Here is a 21,838-nt window from a genome sequence, read left to right as displayed (position 1 = left end):
TTAAATGAAGTTTAGGAAAAGTAGTGCAATTACGATCAATGCTTTTAAGTTTATGCTAGTGTTATAGCGAATAAAAAATAAAATGCGTGTCAGCTGCTTATTTTCAGATTGTAAAGGCAATAAAAGGAAAAGCTTTAGCAACTTGCGACCATAAAGCCATCAGTTGAGTTGAAGCTTCAAGGCTATTGAGTTGACTGTGTCTACCCCTAAGGGATAAAAACGTCATTATGTAAGTTTTTTTTTTCGCCAGAGACTTTAATCTTGTCTATTGCCATGATCCCTGCATACCTACTTCTTATGATTTTTAATCAAGCAAACAAATCTTTCTAAGCATTTTCAAAACAATTTCAGCTTTTAAAACAACGTAAATCCACTGAAGAATCCTTGCACCGTAAAAAGCGTTGGAAAAAAATCTAGATTTTAATAATATCCTAGGAATGCGAGCCCCCTATTTGTACGCACCCTCACAAGATGGCGTGCTTGACATATTTCTATTCATTTAGATCAAAGCGGACTGTACATAGGGGTAGGCCCCCTAGATAGGCATATTATGTAACTAGACTTATGTGTGAACTACGATAGCTTGCTAGAAGAGTTCAGCTGTTATTTATGCGTCGGCATGGAGTTTTGAGATTGACTTTTTAATTTTCTATATGGTTTCTTGGTGTTCGGTTTTAAGAATACGCTCGGTCTTGGCCTTCTACTTCTACATATATACATGCATACATATAATCAGGTTTATTCCTTGCGGGGCAGACAGAGCCAACGGTCTTAAAAAAAGTGATAGGCCACGTTCAGCTGTTTTGGCTTGATAATAGAATTGAGATTCAAATAGGGATAGATTGATAACTTATCGCCTAAAAGAAACATTCCAAGTTTATAAGCATATTCCTTAGTCGTCTTTTACGACATCTACGGGAACGAGTTGGAGTGGTCCGACTTATTTTACTTCTTATGTAGAAAAATAACTCCTTTTCATTATCTGCTTATGCTGTACGTCTGTGGAATTCCTTACCGCATGATATTCGCGATTCCCAAACTCTTTCTTCATTAAAACGACGAGTTAAAGATTATTATCTCTCGAAATAGACTTATATTATATATATTAGTATGTTTATGTAGTTTATTACTGTCATTTATTTAATTGTTCCATGTTTAATTATGTAAGCATTAGCAAGTATCTTTAGTTAAATGTTATTTATGCACACGCCATACCGCTCCAAAATTCATATCTCCTCTCATGGGTCTACTGGAAGAGATTTCTTTTGAAATAAGTAGCACCTTTGTACTATAATAACTGTATTGAATGCTCCTGTATATCATTTTGTGTACATAAATAAATAAATAAAAAAATAAAAGAAATAAAAATAATCAAATAGAAATTGACCAGACTGTGTGCCCTGTCTACCACGCAAAGGTAAAAGACGTAGTAATATTTATAAAAACATGTAAATAAATTATTAACACATTCTTTGCACCTCATTTTTTTTGCAGATAAAACTTCTTATGGATTCTTCTATGACTTGAAACTTCAATCAAGTCAAAATTAATATGACATTTTACAAAACACAAATAAGTATGTGGTGAACTTAGAAAATCCAATTAAAAATATGTATACCAATAAATATACAGAAATAAAAAAAAACAATAAAAAAATGAAATTCATGATTACAAATAAAAAAGTGCGAATACAAATCTAGCTCAATGATTGGCCTTTTTGAAATCAATAGATTATTGGACGATAGAGAATGGAAAAAGGTACTATTGGCTCTGTCTGCCCCGTAAGGGATAAAGCCGTGATTATATGATGTATGTAACCAGTTATTCCACGCGAACTAAGACCTCGCAAAACCTTAAAATTTTTACAAAATTGTCAATGTTATCGCGTTACAAACAAAAGTATATACAAAAAGTGTATTTTTGGCTCAAGTTTGGGTCAAGGCATTAGGTACTAGTGGAAATCCATAGTCTCTGCCTACCCCAATGGAAGACAGGCGTGATGATATGTATGTAAGTCTAGGTAAAATAACTAATTTTTAACTAAATGTAGATTCAGAAGAACTAGAACTCTGCCACTGCGCAGCTCCATTCTCCACTCTGCCAACTCTTCTTCAGCTTCAACAGATGAGGAACAAACTCAGTGTCGCGTACCTCGGCCGGGAGATGATGAAGTGGAACAGCTGCAGTACTGGTGATGAGTTGAGGAAGATATCGGCTGAACTGCAGAGGTTAGCTTAGGTCTACTTTTTAACCCACATACATACATATAATCACGTCTATGTCCCTTGCGGGGTAGACAGAGCCAATAGTCTGAAATACTGATAGGCCACGTTAAGCTGTTTGGCTTTATGATAACATTGAGATTCAAATAGTGACAGGTTGCTAGGCCATCGCCTAAAAGAAGAATCCCAAGTTTATAAGCCTTTCCCTTAGTCGCCTTTTACAACATCCTTTTCCAACGAGATGGAGTGATCCTATTCTTTTTTTATTGGTGCCGGGAACCACACGGCACTAACCCACATGCAATGATTCAATATGAGTTAGGTAGTCTCTGCCTACCCCTCCGGGAAAGAGGCGTGATTTCATGTATGTATGAGTTAGGTTCACTTGCAACGGTTGCAGAAGTTAAGTGGGAGTCGCTCCCGTCCGTGTTCATATAGCTAGGCGGTTTTTGAGTAAAAAAAAACCATACATACATACGAGCCTCTTTCCCAAAGGGCTGGGAATGCATCTTTCCACTTGCCACGATCTCTGCATTCCTACTTATTTCGCTTCATCCACATTCATAACTCACTTCATGCAAGCTCGGCGGTTTCGGGTACTCTTAACCTCACCCTTTGCCAGGACGTCTTTAATTTGATCTAGATACGTACGTTAGTTTAGGCCTTCCCACTACGACCATTCCCGCTACACGTTGTAAATTTGCTCAAATTGCTCTCAAAAAAAATATTGAAAAAAATTACGTTCTTATGAAATAAAGTGAGAGTGTGGAGGGAAAGGTCGGAGTGGGAAGACCTAGACGAACGTATCTTGATCAAATTAAGGACGTCCTGGTAAAGGGTCAGGTCAAAAGTAACCGAAACCGCCGAGCTTGTATGAAGAGAGTTATAAATGTGGATGAAGCAAAGGAAGTATGCAGAGATCGTGGCAAGTGGAAAGAGGTAGTCTCTGCCTACCCCTCCGGGAAAGAGGCGTGATTTTATGTATGTATGTATGAAATAAAACCACAGAATGACTAAATAGTGTATTGTTTTTTTTGCAGTGTATACAAAAACTTTGCTAATCAAACAAGAGAGGCCTACCTTCTGTTAGCACGCTGTCGCTATTTCAATCAAGATTTTTACAAAACTGTCATTGAAGAAGTTAAATCTGTAAGTATTTTTCAGGTCAAATAAATAAAACAATTTTTTTTTATTTCTGTAAAAAATTTAAAAAAACCAAGATTTTGTTGCAGTGTAGGTATACATACTACTATTTACCCTTTTATTTGATATCCTTAATAAGGGAGTCGTAAATATAAAGACCGACATTATGAAGCGGCAGTTAATTCGACCGATTTTCATGAAACGCAGCCATACCTACATTCCCGCCTAATTCATCATTAAATCCATAAAAAAAAATCCACAAAAAAAACCGTGTAATTTTTTAATATGGTGGTTAAAAATATAAAGTAGAAGACTCCTATCAACTTGTAAAAAACTGTGTCGCCCCCGGGTGGGATCGAACCACCAACCTTTCGGTTAACAGCCGAACGCGCTAACCAATTGCGCCACGGAGGCAGATGGTGAAATGACGAAATATAACAATACTATATTTATTTTTATTTATTTATTTAAACTTCATTGCACAAGATACAAATGTATAGCACAATTGGCGGACTTAATGCTAGAAGCATTATCTACCAGTCAACCATTGGGTCTTACAGAGAACTTCATGTGGGGTTAAACTAAATAAATATATTTATACCTACACAAAATATAAAATAAAATAATTATAATATACATACATAAAAAATACAATAGATAAACAATATACATACATAAAAACTACAATAGATAAACAATATACATAAATAAATAGGTGCAGTGATTACCGAAATGAGTGAAAAGGCGATATTAAATACCCTCGCGACTCAGGAAAAACCCGTTTACCCGCGATTTGAAACTAGAACGACTTGGGGATGTCCTGATGGACTCGGGAAGTGAATTCCAGAGCCTAACAGCCATAACGGCGAAAGAATTGGAGGCAATACCTGTACGGTGAAAAGGGATAGCAAGAGTTAACTTATTTGAAGAACGAAGGATTTTTTCGTGAGTAGAACTTAATAGTTGGAAGTCTTTTTTAAGATAGTCTGGGGCAAGCTGATTGTTGAGAATGGTATAGAGCTGACATAAAATGTGAAGATTTCTACGGTTACGGATGGGGAGCCAATTTAGCTGAGAACGGTATTCAGAAATATGATCGTACTTCCGAAGGCAGAATATAAACCTAATACAATTGTTTAGAAGACGTTCTAATTTGTTGAGATGCTCTTCAGTTAAATCCAGATAACACACATCAGCATAATCAATTATAGGCAGAAGAAGTGCTTGGGTAAGCATAATCTTCGTCTTTGTTGGAAGAAAATGTTTTAAGCGTTGCAGATAATGCAGAACACTGTAAACTTTCCGACTGGTTGCAACAACGTGTGAATCCCAATGTAAGTTGGTATCAATATGTAGGCCAAGGTTTTTAACCGTCGTACTAAATTCAATAATAGTTCCGTCAAAGATCAGCGGTGGCAAGGTGTTAATGTCAATATTATTAATCTGATAGAAACTGCCAACTACTATAGCCTGACACTTTTTAACATTAACAGAAATGCCAAATCGATTAGACCAGTCTAGAACTCTATTTAAGTTATGATTCAGCAAATCAATGGCCTGTTCCATGTTATCAATATTCGTCTGTACATAAAGCTGCAAGTCGTCAGCATAGAAATGATAGAAACAGTTAATATATAATGAAAGCAAGTTTATGAAAACTGAGAACAAAATAGGAGACAAAATACCGCCTTGTGGGACGCCAGCTTTCAATTCGCACCAGTCTGATTCATCCGTACCGTTACGAACCTGTTGCCGGCGTCCATGAAGATAACTGGAGAACCAAGAAATCACTGAAGAAGAGACGTTGCAACGGGAAAGGGTGGCTAAAAGGATATCAATGTCAACAGTATTAAATGCGTTACTAAAGTCTATTAATACTAATATTGTGACTTGTTTATGTTCCATGCCCGTTCTAATGTCTTCTGTAACTCGAAGAAGTGCAGTGGTGGTACTATGCGCCGGCCTTAAACCAGATTGATATTTGTTTAAAAGGTGGTTATCAAGCAGATGTTTTGATAACTGGTTAAAGGCAGATGCTTCTAGAACCTTCGATAAGAATGAAAGTATGGAGATAGGACGTACTTCATTCAAATGAGTTGGATCTGGGATTTTTGGGAGAGGGCGTACATAGGCCATAAGCCATGATAGAGGAAAGCGATTTTCTGAGAAACTGTTATTAATAATATGGGTGATGATAGGGAGGATATAAGAGAGGATTGGAATTAACATCACACGACTTATTTGATCTGGACCAACGGCATTAGAGGAGATGGAATGAATGATTTTGTATACGTCGTCTTCAGTGACAGCTGAGAATTCAAATGGCCTACCGTCGGGAGAAGGCAAAGCAAGAATGGAAGAGATCGAAGCTAATTTTGTATTTTCATCTAAAAGAGGAACTGAGGAAAAATGATTGTTAAGCTCATTCAAAGTGAAAGGGAATTTTGAACATGATTTCTGTACTTTACCTATACCCTGAGAATTAAGAAATTTCCACATATTAGCTGGAGAAACATTTTCTATGTTGTCGGAGAAATATTGGCGTTTTGCATTTCTACAAAATCTATTGCAGAGATTCCTTGCAGCCTTATATAAGCACCAATTTTCGTTAGTACGATCCCGTTTAAACTTTCTAAAAACACGATTTCGTTTTCTCATGGCGATACGTACCGCCTCCGTGATCCATGGTGCAGGAGGGCGCTTTATTTTGATGGCACGTACGGGAGCATGTTTATCGTACAGTGTTAATACTTCATTATTAAAACTAGCAATTTTTTCATCCACTGCATTAGCCGACAAAACCGGAGACCAATCTATCCTAGCTGCATCAGATGTAAGAGCATCATTATTTATTTTGGAAAGGCAACGGAGTTTCATTATGGTTGGTTTTGGTCTTGGAACTTTAATTTTATAGGAAACGTAAATAAGATCGTGATGAGAGAATTCAGGAGCGGGCGCTTGACCATGATTGGCAACAAGACCAGCTGAAGAGGTAATGATCAAGTCAAGCAAAGAGGGACCATGTTCTGTGAAGTGTGTTGAACCGGATGGTAAGATTGAGAAATTGACCGACTTGACAATACCCCGCAGCTTTTTGGCCCTGGAGTCATCCTTCATCAGACACGTATTGAAATCTCCTAGGATCAGATGGTGTGTGTAATCTGGAGAAACCGACTCAAGGAGAGATTCAAAAGCACTGAAATAATTAATATGTGAAGAGGGGCAATAGAATACTCCCAAAGCGGCTCCGACTCCCTTAAACGAGACCTCAAGAAATATATATTCGCTGCTGGCGGTGTATTCAGAAGGTGACATAGCGAGCACACGGTAATGTATATCACTTCTTAAATAAATGGCAACACCGCCTCCCCGGGATCCGACACGATCGTTTCGTATTAAGATAAAGCCAGGTAGCGAATAGCTAGTCGAAGGTAAATTTGGTTTCAACCAGGTTTCGGACACAAGAATTGCGCCAAGGTGCACGGAAGAAAACGTTTCAATGAAGTCTGTGTAATGCGCAGGAATGCTTTGTGCATTGATATGACACACATTAAAATTATATGGAAAATTGTGGAATGTATTATCAACAAAAGCCCCCAAGGTCATTGTAGAATCACAGGAAACAAAACTTGAGTCACCAGATCCCTCAGCAGAGCAGAAGGTTTCGGATAAAAAAATATTATCACATTGCTGCATTGTATATATATAAATAGGTTAATTTAAATATAATAAATAATCAAATTATAAAAATATATATATTAATATATTATGTATGTAGGGTGTAGTTTTAAGTCTGTTCCTGCACAACCTGCCGGCCGGACCTGATAACTGATACAAATACAAATTTTATTATAAGGTCTATGACACAAGCAGACAAAGAAAAATAAAGAAACTCAAATATGAAACAAAAAAAAAATATTATGTACACACCAAAAGACAAGTCTCGAGTGTATGGCGGGCTTTATAGCGATTGGATTCATTCCAAAGTATATGACGGTTACTTTAAAAAGAAAATTGACAACTGACGCCTGTCATTAAGACAGGAAAACGACGGCTGTCAGATAAAAAAGAAAAACAAACAAAACTACATCAGTAACTAAGAGAAAACTAGGAATTTACCCACTCGCATTTAACAAAATATAGTGGACCAACCAACGAAATACAAAATTAATAAGCACCGCGTGAAAACATACACAGGGAGGTGGAAGTGAAAGAGGCCAACAGACTCAATTTGTATGCGGAGGTGGTGGCAACTTAGATTTGACCGCCTGTGTCTGCCGTCGGGTCACATTCCTTTTATCGACTACAGCCGCGGTCGTTCTTTTTGGGGGTGGACGCTTGTCTACTGTCGTCGACGAGCCCTGGTCACTGCATATGTCCTCTCCTGGAAATCGCTTGATTAAAGTATTTAGCTCACCTTCGGTTGCGATCTTAACACGCTCACCAGTTGGGATCTTAATATTGATAACTCCATCGAGAGTCCAACAGTGCCTCATACCGAAATGTCGTCGAGCCGCTAAGAACACGCTTTGCCTTGTGTGTGTGAGAAATTCGGCAATACTAATTTTGGTACCCTTTAGTGCTGTTTTCTGGTTCCATATATCAGATTTCATCTTCTGAGAGCGGAGACTCACTAATACTGGACGAGCTCGGTCTGGCCTTCTGGTTCCAATGCGGTGACAGATCTTTATTTGTGCGCTTGAATCTGTTAACTTGAATTTATCAGCAAGAAGATCACTCACTATTACCTTGATATTTTCATTGGGATCTTCCGTGACACCATTTAGCATCAGCACTTTCCGTCGGCCTCTCATCTCCAAGGAGTCCACTCTGCAGCCTAAATCCTTTATTTGCTGTTGCAAATTTTGAAAAATGGAATAAACACACTCCTTGAAGTCCCGGAACTCCCGTTGCAACTGACCTATATCTGCTGATGGTGCTGCAGTAAGCCTCTTCTCAAACTCTGCCATGCGACAAGCTAATGAAGTTTCCAGTTGCCTCTGCGTCTGTTGGACTTGCTCCAGTTGTAAATTTCGCTGTGTGTCCATTTCGTTTGTGTAATAAAAGAAAATTTATCCACAAGGCAGGCAGGTGGGTGCAGGTATTCCTTTTATTATATCATTAACTTAATGATTGTAGTATTAGTTGTTGTATAAAACTAATTAAAAGTATTAAAAATAAAATATTAAATAATTAAAATATAGGATCAGCTGTTTTTTAATGTTTTGCCTGCAACTACCCACAGGAAAAAAAAAAGCCTATACCTATCTATATAAATATAAAATTTATCGTATAAACAAAATTGTTAACACAGATGTTTTTTGAAGTAAATTATATATGACGTATTTGGACCATTATTGGCCCGGCCCACATACATTCATATAGAAATTGGATTACTTAAAATAAAATTACCGAGATTCCATTTTGTACTTGAACTATGTAGTGTTGTGTAGTCGTCTTGCATTGCCCGTAATTCTCTGCGCATTGTAAAGCTAAATAAATCTTATATTTCATACGCAATATGAAGATGTGCCGTGTGGTTCCCGGCACCACTACAAAAAAGAATAGGACCACTCCATCCCTTTCCCATGGATGTAGTAAAAGGCGACTAAGGGATAGGCTTATAAACTTGGGATTCCTCTTTTAGGCGATGGGCTAGCAACCTGTCACTATTTGAATCTCAATTCTATCATTAAGCCGTACGTGGCCTTTCCATGTTTTCAAGATTGCTGTCTCTGTCTACTTCACGAGGGATAAAGACATATATATATGTATGTATGTTTGTTTACTTTGATACACACACAAGAATCACTTTATTCCAAATAGTGACAAGATTCGGAGGCCACGTTTAGATGGATGACTTGTGATGGAATTGAAATTTTGGAGATAGTATTTTCTATTTTGAATACCTCTGAATATTTCTTTTGGTTGCACTCAAATCGCCATCAAAAAAAGGCCCATCGCCTAAGAAGAATCCCAAGTTACGAAGCCTATATAGTATACTAGCTGTGCCCGCGACTTCGTCCGCGTGGAATAGTTAGAATAGCCCTCAAGGATGAATAACTTTCCCCGTTTTTTTTTTCACATATTCAATTATTTCTTTGCTCCTTTTAGAATAGCCTAAAGCCTTCCTTGGTAAATGGTACATTTAACGCATCAATAATGTCTTAATTTAAACCAGATCCAGATAATTTGATCCTGAGATTAACGTGTTCACACAAACTAACAAACTCTCCAGCTTTAAAATATAAGTATAGATTAATGAGTACTTTATACTCTGACAGGTACCAAACAACAAACGGACGTGCCCGTTCTTGTCCAGAGGTGGTCAGACGATACAAGAGGCCAAGAAGGCGTGGTCTAACTTGCTGAAGACCCACATTAAGATGATCGAATTGAGGACGAATTTCCTCCAAGTAGAAGCCGCGTACAGGAGTGCTACGAAGTTGGTTATTTTCTTATTAGTAGGTCTCTTTCTGCTAAGGATACATACATACATATTATTACGTCTTTATCCCTTGCGGAGTTAAAAGTCTTGAAAAGACCGAAAGGCCACTTTCAGCTGTAGGGCTTTATAATGGAATTGAGATTCAAATAGTGACAGGTTACTTGGCCATCGTCTACAAGAAGAATTCCAAGTTTGTTTATTCCTAAGGATCCTGGCTCCATATATTGATTAACATTCATACACACAATAAATAGAGGATCGATCGAGAACACAAATCAAAAACATTGACAACATACTCAGAACCTATGACAGAACCTTTCATTGATATATCTAAAGAAACCACTTGATAACTGGCTAAGGCTTCAGCTTATATTTTAAAGCAATATCTACAAATCGCCTAAATACTAATTTTACAATTAATTGTCGACAGACGTCAGAATATCATCAATCAAATAATTGTACCAAAGACACAAGCAACCATAAACTACATCCAAGGGGAACTAGAAGAGATCACTAGAGAAGAATCGCATAGAATGAAAGTAACATTGAACAAAATGAGAAATGGTTCAAAGACTGTTAAAAATTTATGCGAGTGCCCCGATTATTTCGTTTGTGCCAAAAAAGAAGGAGGTGACGTCATAAAAGAGGTAGAAGCAACAAGAATAATGGCACCAGCTTTTAATACTTTACGTTTAAGTCTGAGCCCTGAACCATATTTAATGGAAACATCACGTGAATTAGAAATAGTAACAGGAACAGGAAGTATAGAAACTGCTAGTGAACCTTTACCGGTTGATTTGTGCAAAGAACAATCAAAATTAATGACTGGTCAAAATAAACAGCCACAATCAATACTTATAGGTCCATCTGAAGTTATAGATGCAAATCATACATTGAAACAAGATTCTCAACAAATAGTCCTTACTATCAAGAGTTTTTATAAGTTAATATCTTTATACTGTGAGGGTTTGAATAATATTAGTAGAAAAAGATTATCGCTTGGAGATTTTAATCCTAAATTAGATATAGAAAGGGTCCATAAGCCAAAAATAACAATAAATGATTTTATTGAAGTATGCAGAAATGCTATAAACCAACTTGATCATTTAACATATAACAAAATTCAAGGTAAAGCTGATTTTAAATTAATAGAAGTTTTAAATTGCTTGAATGGTCATATTGAAGCAGTTCTTCAGACGAATAGCAGGCTGCAAAACAATTCCATAATAGCAACAAATGTAAAAAATTTCGTCCGTGACTGTGCAAGAATAGATCAAGGACTTAAATATAGTATTAAAGATATAAATAACATGCCACTAGATAAAAATGGTGAGAAACGACTACTTTATCTGATTAAAAATATCGCTGATGTAGTAAATACAATTACAGAAAACATGACAGATACAATCAATCCAAGTTCAGATAAGTTCTTGCAGGCATGTAATGAAAGCAAAGATATTAAAGGAGACCAAGTTAAAAATCCATGTTCTGAATTGCATCCACTAGACCATACAACAATTATGACTACGAATGTGGAAATTACTACAAGGGATATACAACATGAAGAAGCTAAATATTCGAAAAGAGATAAAAAAGGGAAAAAGCGTTTCCTTTCGCCTATAAGGAACTTTTGATGTCGTGTGAAGATTTTATCAAACGCATAAAATATAATACAGATGTGACACCAAGTATAATAAAACGCAGCGATATTGCAAATGTCTCTGAATTAATGGAGAATTGGCAAAACCAAGAATTTTTGAAGAAAAGTACCCTAGAATTTTTGACTTTAAAGTCTCACGCAACTTCATGTCATACTATTGGAAAAGTTTCCGAATTAACAGTGACTTCACAAAGACTGGTTTCTTCTGCGAATAATATAACAAAATACACATCAAAGAGTGATAAAAAAGATTTTGAAATAAATCATCGCAACGAATTTGTATCTCAGACACATAAAGATGTATCTGCTTGGCAATTCGATAAATGTAATAATAATAATCTAACACAAACAGCCGCAGTACAAGCTAAAATACCCAATGATTCGATCGAAATTCGTAAAAAACATAAAAGATCATCGGTTGTGGACACTGCAGAAACATACGAAGTAACAAAGAAATCTGAATTTATTGACATTTTAAAAGAAATGTCGCAATATCCATTAACACTGGAAGAAGTGGGCATAAATAAGCGCTCTCGTTATAGGGTTACAGAAGAAACGTGTGTTAGTTTTGTTACCAAAAATGCAGATAAGAGAGAATTGAATGATCAATCTGAGATGATTGTAGCAGAAATAAGCACATATGACAGCTGTCCAGTGTTAGACTCAAATACATCGGATGTATGGGTACTGAAAACTAGTTCGTACGATAATTTACCAAAAACTTTGAATCATAAAAAGACGTTCTGCCTTTTAAGTTCATCACAAATATCACACGAGTCTGTTGAGAAGAAAATGTGTTATCTTTGTCCCAAAGGAAATTTGTCTGAAAAGGATAAAATAAAAAAGACTTACACTGTGTAAAAAACTGAAATTGTTTTTTTTTTTAATAAAGATTTTATGTAAAATGAAATATCTTTCATACGAAGTTCTTTTGCATCCAATTCTACAAATATATTGAGGCTCTTCATGATTTTGAAATCTTATCACATCTTACTCATACAAATCTTAATAATTTCTGTCTATCCCTCCATCGTACCTTACGAGTGCACTAGTAATTATAGCCACAATTTGTAAAGCCATTTAATTTTTTTCCTTATCCTGGCTTTAGTCCCAGAACCACACGAGAATATAGCCCCAGGAATCCCCAATAACCAAGTTCCTGTAATTCAAGTTTTTACAGGAATGACCCACCTGACCGCTGCGACCTTTGCAGGGGTACATTGGCTCATGGTACCACATCCAATATGCAGGTTTCCTCAGGATTATTACTATCCAGCTGCCAGAATATCCAGGTTCCCGCAAGGGTTTTTCTCGCCGAAAGAGCATTGAAAGTAAAATAATAAAAATCTTTATTAAAACGCCGCATCTTCGAAAACAGTCTTAAGAACTGTTTGCAGTAGGATTTGAACCAGTGTTCCTCATCCAGTAAAACTAATCATTCGAAATGTCATGCGTGCGTGTGTGAATGTGCCGTGTGGTTCCCGGCACCAATACAAAAAAGAATAGGACCAGTCCATCTCTTTCCCATGGAAATCATAAAAGACTATGCGACTAAGGGATAGGCTTTTAAGCTTGGGATTCTTCTAAGGCGATGGGCTAGCGACCTGTTACTTTTTGAATCTCAATTCTATCATTTAGCCTAACAATAGCTGAACGTGGCCTATCAGTCTGTTCATGATTGCTGGTTCTGTCTACCCCGCGAGGGATAAAGACGTCACTAAATGTATGTAAGTATGCTGGGATCATGACAGGTGGAAAGATGTGGTCTCTGCGTGAGATGCGCGATTTTATTGTTTGTATATTCTTTTAAAAAACAGCAAAATATAAAAATATACATATAATCTTCAATATTTTTATTCAGAAAGCTTCAGCAGGAGGTTGAGTCTCGGGTGGCAGCTTTACATAATGTTGTATATTACAATAATATGCCTTCTGAGTGCTTCATAGCCATACACGGTTCACATAAGGAAATATTAATGTTGAATTCAACTTTAGAAAGGTTTTGGTATTGTATATTATTTCAGAATAAATATGTAGGTATATATTTTTATTGATACTATGTTAGGGATTGTGTAATTTGACACAGATTGAGTAGCCTCGAAGTAATTTCGAGGCTTGTGTTCCGTGGTACTCACTCAACGATCCTATATTAAATAACTAGCTGTGCCCGCGACTTCGTCCGCGTGGAATAGTTATTTTTGGCATCATTGAAGCGCCCTCAAGTATGAATAATTTTCCCCGTTTTTTTTCACATTTTCCATTATTTCTTCGCTTCTTATAGTTGCAGCGTGATGTTATATAGCCTAAAGCCTTCCTCGATAATTGGTCTATTCAACAAAAAAAGAATTTTTTAATTCAAACCAGTACTTCCTGCTCAAACTCTTCAGCTTTATAATATTAGTATAGATAAATCTATATTCCCAGACAAGTACTGTCCGCAAACACTCACAGTAGAATTAATAGACATCTCTGGCATGAAACATCTTCGTTTTCATCATCACTTACCATCAGGTGAGATGGAAGATAAATGCTTTCTTTTTATTCAATTTAAAAAAAGAGAAAAGAAAAGCAAATAAGTACTAAACGAATCGCGAAATTTAATAAAAGAATGAAACTCGGATCAAGTTCAAATTCACGGCTTAAAGTTTGAGTGAGATTCAGAAAAAGTAACACGTTATTAGACCATCCCAACGTCGTGAAGAAATATCGTGAGTTTATAAGTTTTCCTTTCATACACAATGCAATAATCACGTCTTTATCCCTTGCGGGAAAGACAGAGCCAACAGTCTCGCTAAGACTGAAAGGCCAAATTCCATCATTGAGCCATACAGTTGTAGCTGTTCAATGATGATGATCATTAGCCTATCCCTTTGTCGCCATTAACGATATCCATGGAAAATATGGAGTGGTCCTGTTCAATTTCCGTGTGGTTCCAGGCACTAATAGAAATAGGACCACTCCATCTCTTTCCCATGGATGTCGTAAAAGGCGACTAAGGGGTAGGCTTTTAAACTTGGGATTCTTCTTTTAGGCGATGGGCTAGCAACCTGTCACTATTTGAATCTCAATTCTATCTTAAAGCCAAACAGCTGAACGTGGCCTATCACTCTTTACAAGACTGTTGGCTCTGTCTACCCCGCAAGGGATATAGACGTGATTATATGTATGTATGTCCTGTTCAAAACTACCGGGAACCACACGGCTTCCGGCACGGTTTTTTTAATGACTTTTGCAATTTTTTAAAAAACATTGAGGAGAAAATAATCTTGGGATATCTCGTTAGAGTAACTCCCTGAAGTAAAGTTTTGCAACAATAATAAAAATGCAGTATCATGAATATAAACTGGCATAAATAAGTTCTTTGTCTGCGGGAAAGGCGATAACGGGATAAAAGTCTATATTATTTTCCCTATTTCGACAGATTTACGCTTTATGGACCAACTTTTACCCGAGGCTTCGTTTTTGTGGGAATTTCTCGAGGTTCCTCATGTGCGATGCTTTTACGGTGAAGGAAATCATGGTGAGAATTGGGGTCGGGTCTTCAAAGCTCTTACGGCGATAGAAAATACCGTGAGGTGTCCTCTACAAACTAATTTACTCATAACTTTGAAAATAGTTATTGGTACACGGCCGAGATGGGATTTAAACCTGTGCCCGCACGTATTTACTTACGCACCTTAATCGTTCGACCACCAACGCACTCAAAAGATGCTTTAATTCATACATACATATGTGTAATCACGTATATATCCCTTGCGGGGAAGACAGAGCCAAGGGAAGAAGGCCACGTTCAGCTGTATGGCTTGGTGAGGGAATTGAGATTCAAATAGTGAAAGGTAGCCCATCGCCTACAAGATTTGAAAATCACAATAAAATTAAAATAAATGGTTTGTAAATCACAATAAAATTAAAATAATGGTTGGTATGATACGTTATAATACTGAATAACGATTAACAGAAAACTATTTAAACCACTGAAGTTTGTGAAATTGTTATATTATCTACAAATACACGCACTATCAAAGTTAAAACTGATAATGATTTGTTTCTTTAATTATTGCACTGACTCATTAATAATTGATAAGCTAAATGCTTAATTACTAATGAGCATGCTTGCCTGCCAAAACGTGTTCAGCAAAGTTGTGTTAATAAATTGATGTGATAATGTGTGTTCCTGTTCTTTTCTCTATTGGTACTGAGAACCACACGGCACGGAATTCCAGGGCGAAAAGTAATTTACCTATATTATTTACTTAAAATAATATTTTGTTTTCATACAGTACATATTGTGTTAATTTGTACTAAATACATTTTTTTTCTTTTATTCTACTAACAAGCCATCTACAAAACAATTAACATTGCACGATGAAAAAGAGCCCAGCCCCTCGGCAGCATAATCTTTGACCTTAGCCTGTTACATGTCATCCCAAATAAAAAAAAACAAAAAACGCGGCAAAGCGCTACGTGTCAAAGTATTCCTGGACGCCATTGCGTTTACTAGGACAAGCGTTGCAGCCTAGATAGGAACATTATGCACAGCCGTGCCGTTAAACACCTATTACTGTACGCAGCCCTTCGCAGGGCGTAGACCTCGCGCTGCATTGTAGAGTTTGGAACGTAAAGAGGCGGCCCATAAAAAATATATTATGGCGCAAATGTCATTCTGAAATTCCAATTTCAATAGTAGCTATTTAGTAACGAAAGGCACATTTTACTATGATATATAAAGCTTCTATGATCCTAACGGTTAAACTTTAACTATGATCCTATAACTATGCCTACTATTTTCTTGTTACTGTGTAAATTTCTATGCAATAAACATATTACAAACAAACAAATCCTAAAGGCTAGGTTCCCTTGTGAAGGTTGCGAGCACAGGCGGTAGTTGCATCGTTAAGAAATCTGACTTTGCCAGTACAATATAAAGGTCAAAAGACGTTGGTTTAGCCGATGAACTAGCCAAGCAATACTGTCGCCCAGTATTTATTATCGATGTCTACCCGAATCCACACTAATAATAAAGAGAAAAGATTTGTATTTTTGTATGTTTGTGTGGAATTAACTCAAAAACTACTGGTCCGATTTTGATAAAATTTGGCACAGATATAGAATAGACCTTCAAAAGTGACATAGGCATAAATTTGTTTTTACTCTTTGTTTATTTCAAAAAAAAACCACAAAAATATGTCCACCCGTGCGAAGCCGGGGCGGGCCGCTAGTGTTTTATAAAAGTCATATGTAAATGTTTAGGTGTGTAACTGAAAAAAAACTACCATCACGAATTTCATTTCAATCTGCCGCCTCTATATCTTTTATAACCCTTTCATCCCCTTTGATCACGGCGGAGGCTGTTCCAAGAACACTTTTATAGTTAAATTAGACCACACGCGTGCATTAATGTTATAACGCATACGCAAGTGAAAACGTAATTATAATTTTCATCAAAGGCAACACTGACTTTTACCTTAGAAACTACAAAAAAAAACAAACGTAACTTTTTTTGTACCCATTATGAATGCAGTGTCGGGAAATTGAAAGCATAAGGATTTCAAGTTAATAAGATTAATGCTTTTGTACTGTGGCAGTCGTAAAAGGCGATTTAAGGACTAAAGTACTAATCTGTGAATCAAAATTTTTTTGGTGATGATTTTTTTAAGCAAGAGGGTTTTTCGGTGAGCTCTGTGAACTTGCATGCCGCATTAACTGACGAATGCTTTTTTTTTAATTGAATGTCTATCTTACGGGAGCTTTATGCTCTATTAATATGAGACTCAAGTAACTATTGGCTCTGCCTACCCCATTAAGGGTAAAGATGTGTAATTAAGCTAATCCCTTACTAATTCTGTGTTGGTTGAAAAACGGTTTGACTTATTTTGTAACATTGCCGTTGCAATTTTCCATTTAAAAAAAAAAACGAAGAATTAATTCAGTTACAAAATATGACTTTTTATTTTAAATTCATCGGTCATTCTCTTTGATTCTTTTAAATAATTTCTATCGTAAACGGTCGCAAATTGTTCCGCTCTCAAGTGTTCCAATTTCAATTTATAAGTACGTACGCTTTTACTAGCTCATTTGATATGAAAACCATTGAGTTAACGGCATAGAGATGACTTGGTTTGGCTCTATATCCTACCATTTGTATTTATCGCGTTAAACAGCTTCCAAAAATTCAAAAATTCAAAAAATTCAAAATTTTTATTCATTATTATAGGATACTATATATCGCTTAATAATCGTCAAAACGTATGGTTTAACAACATTGGTTGACGTCAAATAAATTACTTAAAAACTAAGTTTACTGCCGCTTCCAAGGGTCAGTGCAGAAGAAGCGGTAACAAACTGCACTTTCGAAAAACTTTAATAACGACATTGTAAATAGTTAGGTAGGATTGGATTTTTTTGGGTATTCCATGAAAGCCAGTCATGTGGTGAGGAAAACACTGCATGTGCCCAATGCAAAGGGGGAGTTGGAATCCCGCCTGCTACTTAGTGGTCAATGGTGTCCAGGGATTTGGAGAGGGCCATTGTCTATAGCGACAACTCAGTCTTGGCGCATAACAACGATAAGAGCCAAGCGAGATGATTTTTCGGAAATTCCATGGGAGCAAAGCTACGGACAAAGCTAGAGAGAAGAATAAGTATCTTTTTGTGTTAGTTTATTTTCAATTTGTTTGTTGTTTCTCAGTCTTAACGTTTTGTGTTGGTGTCATAAAATTACTAGGGTTTGGTTCCCGTGAGAATTCCCAAAAAATAAGTAGATTTGCTGCTTGGGATACAAGCTTTCATTTGTCTAAATGTAACGTATTCACATCTAAATCGATTTTCATGAAACATTTTATGAAAATATTAAAAAACTAGATACATTTAAAACATAGAATAATGTTTTCTGAATAATACACACGTGTAAAGGAAAAATGGGGTGTTTTGGTTTTATTTCGTTTTATAATTAAAAAATCAAATCTGCTCGTTACAGTTCCATCTCTATGGTTCCAACCCTATTCTGTTTGCCAATGGTCAAGCTGTATACAATATTTACAACAATGTCAATCAACAAACAATAATCATTTTTGCGAATTTGATTCTTAGATCTTTGAAATAAGATCTACATTTTGCAGAAGAGGGTAAACTCCTTTAATTTAAAATGACCTATACACGACTCCCTTGCTAAGCATAGATAACAATAACTTTTTATAATAGGTACTGGCCACTAAAGCGGTCAAATCATAAGTCAACAGTATAGATTAAAAAGTAAAAAAACAATAGTTTAACAAAAATAAACTTTTGAAAATTCTAAAATTTTTTATCTCATATATTGGTAGGATCACAGAAATTGGTGCCACTTAAGAATGTTCAAGAATGAAAAAATAATTATTGCGACTGAGGGGAAAAAATGCTGAAAATTTTAAGAGAATTTCACAAATTCCCTTTGTAGTTGTACAAATAAAAATAACATTTATTCAGTTAGTTAAGTTTGTTTACAGTTAACTTATTTTCATACAACAAACGAAAGGAAAAAGTAACTAAAGTGAAACCAATTTAAATGGTAAATTTAAACTAATACAAAATATTTTTAGCAGGCAATAATCAGCAATTATGGAAGAAAATACCTACTCAAATTTGTTCTCTATATAATGATGGAAAACATAGTGAAGAAACCATGATCCTAATATGAGTTAGGTTAGTGGCCTTATACGACATACATAGGAAAGAGATGGAGAGATGGATCCTATTATAAACAGCAGGAAACCACACGGCACTGTACTAAAAAAAATAAGTTCGAGAAAAAAAAACAAAAATGGCGCCACGACAAAATGGCGACTCATACGTAATATACCGGACGGTAATAGCAAGCAAATTTATTATTTAAACCGCCATTCATTGAGAGATAAGAGTAATCTATACATAGAGTGCGCACCATTCTATTAAACCATGTTCAGTGCCGTGTGGTTCCCGGCACTAATACTAGAAAGAATAGTAGGTACCACTCCATCTCTTTCCCATGGATGTCGTAAAAGGCGACTAAGGGATAGGCTATCGTCTGAATAATTTTAGTATGTCATAAATAAATATAACATAAGAAATAATTTGAGGATAACAACGGCACTGATTAATTAAACGGCCTATGTGGCGTAGCGGTAGTGCGCTTGTCTGTGACACCGGAAGTCCCGGGTTCGAATCCCGGCCAGGGCATGATTAGAAACGGTTATTTTTCAAATCGGCTTGGGTCTTTTATATTGAACTTTACATGTATTCATTAGAAAATCATATATTATATTCTTTAGAATATATACATATCGTTGAGTTAGTATCTCCTAACACAAGTTTCTAACTTTCTTTGAGACAAACTCAATTTGTATAATGTATTGTTGTATATATTTATTTATTTATTACAGATTAAATTCGGCCGCTCTACAGAAGACAAAGACATCTATACTTACTCTATGTGAAGGGCACTGCATAAGGGCACTTGTACGCTGACTGACCCAACTGTTTGAAATAATAGCTCTTTTTAAAGTACGAAGCGGACGTTTTCAATTGAAAATTATAGTTTCCTGAATTGCAGCGAGGGTAGAGCTTATATACAGTACCTGAGTGACCGAGCTGTGCTCAGTGAACGCCAGCAAAACCATAAAAATTAGTAAGAATAAACAACAGAAACACCACTAAAAATCGTCTTATTATAATATTATTTACCGTGAAAACGAGCAATATAGAGATATAGCTCACAAACATACATACAGGTTAAACTGAGAACCATCCTTTTTTTATAAACCGGTTAAAAAAAGAGAAATCTTTGCCAAGAATGGCACCATCCAGTATATTCCGGCAATATACAGCCAGCGCTAACCTTCCGTTGGTACAATTGTGGACAGCTTTAACTTAAATACATATAGTCATGTCTATATCCTTTGCGGGGTAGACAGAGTCTTACTAAATGTCCATTCCAGCTGTATGGCTAAACGATAGAATTGAAATTCAAATAGTGACAAGGATGCTAGCCCATCGCCTTCAAGTAAAATCCCAAGTTAATTAGCATTTCCCTTAGTCTCCTTTTACGACATCCATGGGGAACTCGCCTGGGCATATTTAAGTACGAAGAAAACTAAAATATTCTATGGTGGTTTACCACCTAGGGTCTCCCTTCCTTCTAAATGTATACTGCATAGTATTTTTATCTATCTGAGCGTCGGCCATTTTGAAAGTGTCGGGCTGAAAGGTAATTAATTGGTAAAACCGCTACTAAAGTGGGAATGGCGTATAGTGCAGGTCTAAGGCATAAGCGGAAGCGATTTTAGATCGCCGTAAGTGAAAATGTATTGTTTAATCTTGTTTGTGCTAGTAAGGCCAGGTTCAGCTTAAAATGATCTAATGGAGATTGGATAGTGACAGATTGCCTATCCCTTAGTCGCCTTTTACGATATCGTGGAAAAGAGATGGCGTGTATTCTAAAAAGCCGTTAAGAAGGTTTTTTTAAGGAAGTAGGTAAATAAAACACATCTAACACATACGAGTATTTACTTTTAAAACAAAATCTATACCGGATTTCCGCTCGGAAGCTACGATGGCAAAGACAGACACAATCGAACATACGACTTATAACACCCAAAATTGTAAGGCCACGTTCGGCATAAAAAAATGTAATCGAGATTCAAATAGTGACAGATTGCCTATCCCTTAGTAGCTTTAAACGACATCCTTGAGAAAGAGATGGAGTGGTCCTATTCTAAATAGCCGTTTAAAAGGTTATTTTAAGTGAGTACTTAAATGAAACACTTCCGACAACTTTACTTTATATAACAAAATCTAAATCGGTTTGTGAAGCTACGATGCCTAGACAGACATAGACGAACACCCCGTCCTTTTGTTGGGGGTTAAAAAGGTACAGCCAACCGCAAACAACAGTGAACTCGATTTTATTATTAAATTTCGCTGCGGGTAGAAGTGGTTTTAAAATAATTTCCGCATTTCATAGACAATAGATGTTAGTCTATGCTTCGACGCCTCTACACAGAGGACCCCCATGATTTCTTTGTATAAAACCTATTATGTAGTCACCTATACATCTTATTTACTCTATGAATTGATTTCATGTGTGAATTTGAGTATTTTTATGTGGCTATTGCTAGAACGGAAAAAAAATATCAGGTTCAAATCCCACCGTACCAATCACTATTTTCTATGTTTTGTACCTACTTTAGTTTGATTGGTAACCAATAATTGTATGGTGAAAAAAACCTTTTGCAAAGGATCGTGGTCAAACTTAGACCCCCTGCTCCTCTTCAGAAAGATAATGATAAGAATAACCGGGACTAAGGCATAAGAGTTTCTAAGACGATTGTAATACCTACATCTTAACTGATT

General features: G+C 36.3%; 1 non-coding gene across 1 annotated transcript; it reads right to left on the bottom strand.

Moving 5' to 3' along the window:
* Positions 1-3,705: 3,705 nt before the first annotated feature.
* On the bottom strand, positions 3,706-3,779 carry Trnan-guu (transfer RNA asparagine (anticodon GUU)). The gene has a single exon. It is a non-coding gene; the product is annotated as a tRNA-Asn (tRNA).
* Positions 3,780-21,838: the final 18,059 nt, after the last annotated feature.

Source organism: Amyelois transitella, chromosome 29 (assembly GCF_032362555.1).
Source record: "Amyelois transitella isolate CPQ chromosome 29, ilAmyTran1.1, whole genome shotgun sequence".
NCBI lineage: Eukaryota > Metazoa > Arthropoda > Insecta > Lepidoptera > Pyralidae > Amyelois > Amyelois transitella.
Note: the sequence above shows the minus strand (reverse complement) of the source record. Positions and strands in the feature narration are given on the sequence as shown.